This window comes from Bos grunniens, chromosome 18, assembly GCF_055505025.1.
Source record: "Bos grunniens cultivar Pamir isolate PY7600 chromosome 18, Bosgru_T2T1.0, whole genome shotgun sequence".
NCBI classification, from domain to species: Eukaryota; Metazoa; Chordata; class Mammalia; order Artiodactyla; family Bovidae; genus Bos; species Bos grunniens.
Genome location: NC_141182.1, coordinates 54,193,760 through 54,203,100, shown reverse-complemented (window position 1 = coordinate 54,203,100; position 9,341 = coordinate 54,193,760).

The window sequence follows — 9,341 nt, the reverse complement described above, 5'->3', positions numbered from 1 at the left end:
TGAAGAAGAACTCAAAAGCCTCTTGATGAAAGTGAAAGAGGAGAGTGAAAAAGTTGGCTTAAAGCTCAGCATTCAGAAAATGAAGATCATGGCATCTGGTCCCATCACTTCATGGGAAATAGATGGGGAAACAGTGGAAACAGTGTCAGACTTTATTTTGGGGGGGCTCCAAAATCACTGCAGATGGTGACTGCAGCCATGAAATTAAAAGACGCTTACTTCTTGGAAGAAAAGTTATGACCAACCTAGATAGCATATTGAAAAACAGAGACATTACTTTGCCAACAAAGGTCTGTCTAGTCAAGGCTATGGTTTTTCCAGTGGTCACGTATGGATGTGAGAGTTGGACTGTGAAGAAGGCTGAGCGCCGAAGAATTGATGCTTTTGAACTGTGGTGTTGGAGAAGACTCTTGAGAGTCCCTTGGACTGCAAGGAGATCCAACCAGTCCATTCTGAAGGAGATCGGCCCTGGGATTTCTTTGGAGGGAATGACGCTGAAGCTGAAACTCCAGTACTTTGGCCACCTCATGCGAAGAGTTGACTCTTTGGAAAAGACTCTGATGTTGGGAGGGATTGGGGGCAGAAGGAGAAGGAGATGACAGAGGATGAGATGGCTGGATGGCATCACTGACTCGATGGACGTGAGTGTGAGTGAACTCCGGGAGTAGGTGATGGACAGGGAGGCCTGGCGTGCTGCGATTCATGGGGTCGCAAAGAGTCGGACACGACTGAGTGACTGAACTGAACTGAACCGGCGGTCTGGTGGCTAAGAGCACACTCCCAATGCAGGGGGCCCGGATTCCATCCCTGATCAGGGAACTAGATACACGTGTCACAACTAAAGATCGCTCATGCCGCAACCAAGACCTGGCTTCCGCTGCTGCTGCTAAGTCTCGTCAGTCGTGTCCGACTCTGTTCGACCCCATAGACATGAAAGTGAAAAGTGAAAGTGAAAGTGAAGACGCTCAGTCACGTCCGACTCTTAGCAACCCCATGGACCGCAACCTACCAGGCTCCTCCATCCATGGGATTCTCCTGGCAAGAGAACTGGAGTGGGTTGCCATTGTCTTCTCCCAAGACCTGGAACAGCCAAATAAATATATTTTTAAAAAGGGTGAATTTTGTATGCACGTTATACCCCCATCATCCAACAAAATTGCTCCTGAAGTCTAAATGTTGATCAACTGAAGAATGGATAAACAAGACCCGGAATTTCCCTACAAAGGAATATAAATTAGCCAGCCATTGAAAGGAGGTGCCAATGCATGCTTACAGCACAGATGAACCTTGAAAGCGTAATGCCAAGTGAAAGAAGCCAGACGCAAGAGGCTGGTTGTTGCCATGTGGAAATGTGGGCCTAGTGTGGCTGCATCTGATTTTTCAAGGGACATTGACAGTCTAGAGGGTTTTGTGTTTCGTTTGTTTGTTTTGTTTTTTTGGGGGTGGGAGGCCATGCCACTTGGCGGGTGGGATGTTAGTTCCCCGACCAAGGATCGAACCTGTGCCCCCTGCATTGGCACTGTGGGGTCTTAACCACCAGACTGCCAAGGAAGTCCCTACAGGTGTTTTTTTTTTTTTAATTAAAAAATTTTTAACTGAAGTATAATTGATTTATAACAACCTAGAGTCTTTTAATTTGAATGTGAAGTCCTCTCTGTTTTACTGTTTGCTTAAAAAAAAATTTTTTTTTAATGCACTACGTGAAAGAAAACACATCCAGTGGTCAGACTGGTCAGAGCCACGTGTTTGCTGTCCCTGTGCGAGTGAACTGAAGCAGAAGCCAGACTCAGCCCTGGGCTTTTGAGGAAGTCTAGTGTTTAACTGGAACACAAAGAGGAACTTGAGAAACGTCATCAAAGCAAGCTGCTGAAGTGTTATTGCGCGGCCTGCTCCTCAGCCCCGTAGGTTCCAGGATTTTTAGACATCCTCCCACTTAATCATTAGAACAAGGTTGCCCAGTAACTATTAGTGTTATCACTGCTGTTGCCAGGAAGAGCTTCTCTATGCAGATAAGGAAATTCTGGTTCCCAGAGGGAAGACCACTTGCCCAAAGACACACAATGAGATGAGACTGGAATGCTGGAGGCAGGATGCTTCTGTTCTTTTTAAGGGGACAGATGTTTGTGAGGGATCCCCCCAAAAGGTAAGAAAGGAAGTGGGAAACAATTTATGAGGTGCAGTGAGAATGTAATTCCACTCAGTAGCCACCCCACCCCTCGCAAAAAAAAAAAACCAAAACTTTCCATACTTATGAAACTGATTATCAAGTTTATGTAGTGTTATGGTACAAGGAGATCCAACCAGTCCATTCTGAAGGAGATCATATTTCTTTGGAAGGAATGATGCTAAAGCTGAAATTCCAGTACTTTGGCCACCTCAGGCAAAGAGTTGACTCATTGGAAAAGACTCTGATGTTGGGAGGGATTCGGGGCAGGAGGAGAAGGGGACGACAGAGGATGAGATGGCTGGATGACATCACCGACTCGATGGGCGTGAGTCTGAATGAACTCCAGGAGTAGGTGATGGACAGGGAGGCCTGGCGTGCTGCGATTCATGGGGTCGCAAAGAGTCGGATACGACTGAGGGACTGAAGTGAACTGAACTGAACTGATGGGTTGGATTGTGTCCCCCCTTCAAAAACTAAGTCCTCCCCACCAACACTTCAGAATATAACTTCATTTTTAGATTTTGGGGGTTTTTGGTTTCTTTTCTCTTGTTTTTTTCCCAACTGAGGAGAAGGGGACAACAGAGGATGAGATGGTTGGATGGCATCACCGACACAATAGACATGAGTCTGAGCAAACTCTGGGAGATAGTGAAGGACAGGGAAGCCTAGGGTGCTGCAGTCCATGGGGTCTCAAAGATTTGGACACAACTGAGTGACTGAACAACCACGACAGTGGCAGGCAGGGTCTTCATTACCCAACCAGAGATGGAACCCATGCCCTCTTGCAGTGGAAGAAGAATTCTGAACCACTGGACCACCAGGGAAGTCCTGGACGTCAGGTCTTTACAGGTGATTAAGATTAATCGGTGATTAAGTTAAGATGAGGCCATCAGGGTGGGCCCTGATCCAACAGGACAGGTGTCCTTTAAGAAGGGAAGATTTGGGGAGTGCCCTGGCGGTCCAGTGGTTAGGACTCAGCACTTTCACTGCTGTGACCCGGTTCAGGGAACTAAGATCCTGCAAGCCCTGTGTACGGCCGGAAAAAAAAAAGAAGGGGAGATAGGCTGAGAGGAAAGACGAAGTGAAGAGACGCAAGGGAAAGATGGCCGTCTACAAGCCAAGGAGAAAGGCTTGAAACAGCTTCTCCTTTCCAGCCCTCATAGGAATTACTATTACTATTATTATTATTTTTGCCACATTGTACAGTTTGTTGAAATTCCCCAACCAGGGATCACATTAGGCATCCCTGTCCATCACCAGCTCCCAGAGCTTGCTCAAACTCCTGTCCATGGTGTCGGTGATGCCATCCAACCATCTCATTCTCTGTCGACCCCTTCTTCTCCTGCCCTCAATCTTTCCCAGCATCAGGGTCTTTTCCAATGAGTCAGTTCTTCGCATTAGGTGGCCAAAGTGCCCCCTGCAGTGGAAGTGTGGAGTCTCAACCACTGGACCACCAGAGACATCCGATCCTGCTTCATCTTGATCTTGAACTTCTAACCTCCAGAACCATGAGTCAACACATTTCTGTTGTGTAAGCTCCCAGTTTGTGGGCGTTCCCTCAAGCAGCCCTAGGTAACAAATTCATGTTGGGAAACATAGAGACAAGAAAAGGCAAAATGATCTTGAAGAGGAAGGAATACAAGAGGGCTGGCCTCAGCAGTCATCCAGATAAGTATTATTCAACCTTAGCAACTAAGGGATCATGGTATTTACATAGGATTAGATGAGCAGATTAACCAAAACATACAGAGAGCCAAGAAACAGACCCACGCATCTGGAGAGATGTGATACAGAAAAGAGGTTGCCTTGCAGGTCATGGGGGGCAGAGTGTGGCTTATCCATATGGGACGGGAGATCCAATCTCTACCTGGCATCATACACAAAAGTCATCCCCAGTAGGTTGCAAGACAAAATGCTTAGAGGAAAACATGGGAGAATAGTTTTATGACCTTGAGGTTAAGAAGGATTGCTGCATTTAGACTAGTCGTAATTATGGGACTTCCCAGACAATCCAGCGGTGAGGGCTCTGTGCTTCGCCTGGAGAGGGCACGGGTTCCAACCCCGGTCAGGGAACTAATATTCCACATACCATGTGGTCCAAAAAATTGTAATTGGTTCAGGTTTTAAAGAATGCTTTCCTATATTTCAAAATTTATGCCTACTCAATCTTGATTCCCCCAACTACCTTGTTCCCTTCCTTGGAGTCAACTGGTATAACTAATTACTTGTTATCTTGCTGATATACCTTATGCCTGGAGAAGCAATATAAACACACACATACACACACACACACACACACACCCTCTCCCTCTCTCTTAATGCAAACAATGGCATGTTGATCACACAGTTTCTTCACCTTGGAGACGATTCCCAAGGAGTATATAAAAAACCTTTGTTACTCCTTTTTATGGCAGTGAGTGAGGTAGAGAAAGATTTCTTAGGATACCAAAAGTACTAACCGTTGGTTTTACATTAAAAGTAAAATCTCTGGGCATCAAAAGATCCCATCAACAAAATGGAAAGACGAGCTGCAAGTTGTGAGAAGATGTTTGTGACACATATAACTGACGAAGGGTGTCATATCCACAGTGTGTAAAGAACTCCTACAAATCAGCAAGAAAAACGCAAATAAGGACTTCCCTGGTGCTCCAGAGGTTACGGCTCTGCCTGGCAGTGAAGGGAACGCTGGTTCAATCCCCGATCTGGGAAGATCCCACATGCCCGTGCGTCACAGCTACTGAGCCGGAGCTCTAGAGGGAGGCAACCGAGCCCATACGCTGCAGTGACTGAAGCCCGAGCGCCTAGAACCCGGGCTCTGCAGCAAGAGAAGCCACACCAATGAGAAGCCTATGCACTGCAAGTAAAGAGCAGCCCCGACTCCCTGCAACTAGAGAAACGCCATGCGCAGCGGCGAAGACCCACCACAGCCAAAAATCAATCAATCAGTCTTTTAAGCAGTAGATTACTATAAAAGAAAAGAGAAAAAGACAAAGAGAGATTTCCTTGAAGGGGTCCAGTGCTTCCAGTGCAGGGGATGTGGGTTTGATCCCAGGTCAGGGAACTTAGGGAACTAAGATCCCACTTGCTACGGAGAGTGGTCAAAAAATAAGAAGAAATCGAAAGGGGAAAATGTGCAAAAGAGGGAGGAGAAAACAGTTTCAGAAGTCCTGAAAGAGGGGGAAGGGGACAGGTCATGTGCATGGGGTGGGAGACTGGATCTCTGTCTCTAGCTACACACACACACACACATACACGCGTGCACACGCACACACACGCACGCACACACACGCACACGCACGCGCACACACACACACACGCAGACACACGAAACAGCTGCAGTGTGGGCCATTAGTAGTAGCTATCAGTGACCTGAGTGAAGACAGGCCTGGCAGAAAGAAGAAGGAGTCTCAGTAACCTGGCTGAGAGTGAATTCAAGGTGGAGATGGGAGAGCTTATTTCTCTCTAGCCCAGAGAAGGGAGAGGCTGGCCCAGCCCAGAGGGAGAGGGTTAGGGTGGAAAATTGGCTCCGTGCCTGACACTTGCCTGAGGAGTCTTGTCAAGGTTGGGTCAGCCTTGCCTTGCCTTCCCTGTGATGCAATCCAATACTTGGCTGACAACATCCTCTTAAACTGACTTAGTACAGGTCAGGCACGTTCCCAGGTGCGGCTGTGTGCTAGGTGCTTTGAGTACCCTATTTCCTTCCACAACATAGAAACTCCATCTTTCCAGCTGCTCCAGCTGGAGGGACTATGAAGGGATTCATGCCCCTTCTCTGCTTCTCACGGCCCACATCTGAGCCAGCAGGAAGTCCCGTTGGGTTGACCTTCAATGTGTATCCAAAGTCTGACTGGCAAACTGCACACTGGCCCAGCTGCCAGCATCTCCCACCTGGACGGTTGCATTCACTTCCTCATTGTTTCCGCCTTTGCCTCCAACAGAAAGGTCTCGCCTTGCCTGCTAGCTGAATCCTTTTACAGGAAGTGAATGTTGTCACTTCCCTCTTCAAATTCCTCCTGTGGCTTCCGCCTCACTCAGCTGGACCCACGAGGCCCCCATCCCATTTCTAAGCTCATTTCCCTCCTTCTTCCCCTTGCTCTCTCTATCCCAGACACTGACCTCGTTGCTCTGCTCTGACCTTCCCAGGCCCAGGTCTGCCTCAGGGCCTTTGCACTTGCTGTTTCTCTGCCTGGGACCCCCTCTTCCCCAGACTTCCGTGTGGCTCATTTCCTCACCTCCTTCAGGTCTCTGCTCAGACATCATCTCCTCAGTTGGGCCTTCCTGACCTCACCAAAGAAAATAGCTATCTTTCTCTTCCTCCACGGTATCACTATTTATCTCAGAACCTATTTTATTTCTTGATTTCTTCCTAGTACATTTATTATTAATACCACTTAACATAACAGATAGATAGATAGACAGGTCATCACTAGAGTGTCAGTTCCATAAGGCAAGGATAGTTTTTCTCAGGTCTTAGTTGCAGCAGACAGAATGTTTTCAGTTGGGGCATATGGGATCTAGTTCCTTGACCAGAGATTGAACCTGGTTCCCCTGCATTGAGAGCATGGAGTCTTGGCCACTGGACCACCAGGGAAGCCCCAGGATAGGTATCGTGTTCACTGCTCTACTCCAAGCCTAGATATTCAGTAATTATGCTTAATAGCTGCTCAATAAATAGTAAGTAAATGAATAAACAGACTGTTGTAAAAGGTGGGTACTCTGACTATGTCATTTTGCTGATGAGAAGACTGAAGGTGAAGTCATCCATCCATGAACTGCCCACTTGTTGAGTTATTGTGGCAGGTCAGCCCTGGACGTTCAGGCTCTCAAAGAAAGTCAGGATTGTCTCCTTGGCCCCAGGTTCAGAGACATGAAATCACTTAGCTGGAGCCACACAGCCAAGAAGTTCCGAGATGGAAGGAGTTCTGTCTGCAGCCAGGGCCATCCTCTCACCTTTATAGGCTGGAGAGTCTCCGTGCCAAAGCCTTTATCAAAAGATCAAGCACCCTCGGGACTTCCCCAATGGTTCAGTGGTTTAGACTTTGCGCTTCCCATGCTGGGGGCATGGGTTCAATCCCTGGTAGGGGAACGAAGATCCCATGTGCTGCATGGTGTGCCCATAATATTACAAAATAAAATAAAACAGAATCACACAGCAGGACTTCCCTAGTGGGCCAGTGGTTAAGAATCTGCCTGCCAGTGCAGGGGACACGGGTTTGATCCCTGGCCTGGGAAGATTCCACACGCTGAGGGGCAACTAAGATCACACTCCCCAACTACTGAAGCCCGCATGCTCCAGAGCCTGTACTTCACATCAAGAGAAGCCACCACAATGAAAAGCCCTCACACCACAACCAGAGAAAGCCCTCGCGGCAACAGAAGTCCAGTGCAGCCAAAAATAAAATGAAATGCATAAGTAAAATTTTAAAAAGAATCACACAGCTCAAAAAATAAAGGAAAAAAAAAAAGATCAAGTGTCCTCATGTCACCACCTATTGTTTTGAGTGTTTGCTTTTCATCATCAAGTACTTGGCTCACCCTGGGCCCTCTCTATGCCATCCAGTACCCACCCTTGTGTTTTTTTTTGAAGCAAATCCCAGAAGCTATATCATCTATGGCACATTCCTTGAGTCCAGGCCACCTTAGAATTCCCAAATCTTCCAGCACAAGAATCCTGAAATGACAGACCGATCAGCCTCCAGATGTGACACCACGAGCTCCTCGCTGCTGACTGACTTTGTGGAACTGAGGAGAGTTGTGACCAACGCTGAGGCCACTGAAGCCAGATGGTCCAGGTTCAAAGCCAGCTTCCCCACTCCCTGGCTGCAGCAGCCCTGGGGACCACACCTCAGTTTTCTCAACCGTCAAGTGGGGGCACAATAATAACATCCCTACTATGCAGGGCTGTTGCAGGGGTTAAACGAGTGAATATGCACCAACACTTAGAACCAGCACTTGGATCAAATATTTGTCTTTGAAGCTTCAAATGCTTGAGCTATAAAACTCCCAGCAATCATCCAAAACAAACACCACAGCACAATTTCCTGTGACTAAACCAGTATTTTGGTACATGTTTTGAAAAACACCAAAATGCTATTAGTAACACAGATATTTTAGTTTGAAGAAAAAAAAAAAAAAAAAAGGTACTTGAGCTCCAACTTCTTTGCTTTCACACCAAAGAGTCAAGACCGATCCATCAACTGATGAATGGATAAACAAAATGTTGTGGATCCATACAATGCAGTAGTATTCAGCCTTGAAAAAAGGATGAAGTTCTGATCTGTTCTACCACATTGAAAAAGTAACTCTAAGTGAAAGACGTCGTGGGTTTCCCTGGTGGCTCAGTGGTAAAGGATCTGCCTGGAAATGGAGGAGACACGGGTTCGACCCTTGGTCTGGGAAGATCCCACATGCCACCGAGCAGCTAAGCCCATGCGCCACAACTATTGAGCCTGTGCTCTAGAGTCCAGGAGCTGAAGCTACTGAGCCCAGGTGCCCACAACCACAGAAGCCCACTCGCCCTAGAGCCCGAGTGCCACAACTGGAGAGTGGTCCCTGCTCTCGGCAACTAGAGAAAAGCCTTTGTAGCAGCAAAGACCCAGCACAGCCAAAAAATTAAAAATAAATAACTTTTTTTAAAAAGAAGCCATACACAAAGACCATATAGCACATAGCCTATGATTCCTTTCTTTCTGTTTTCTTTTTTCTGGTGGCTGTGTCTTGTGTCTTGTGGGATCTTATTTCCCCCAATTAGGGATTGAACCCTCAGCCTCTGCCCTGCAGTCGAAGTGCAGGCTTCTAACCACTGGACCCCAGGGAATACCCCATGACTCCACTGTAGGCGAATCCATAGAGACAGGAATTAGATTGATTGGTGATTACTAAGGGCTGAGAAGGATGGAGGGAAAGGGACCTGATGGCCAAGAAGTGTGAGGTTTCTTTGGCGGGTAAAGAAATGTTCTAAAATGGATTGTGGTGATGATTGTGTAACTCTGTGAGTATAAGAATCATTCAACCGTACACTTGAAAAGGATCCCCCAATGATATAGGCTACGTGATTCCACGTATATAACATTCTTGACGTCACTGCTGCTGCTAAGTCACTTCAGTCTTGTCCGACTCTGTGCGACCCCATAGATGGCAGCCCACCAAGCTCTGCCGTCCCTGGGATTCTCCA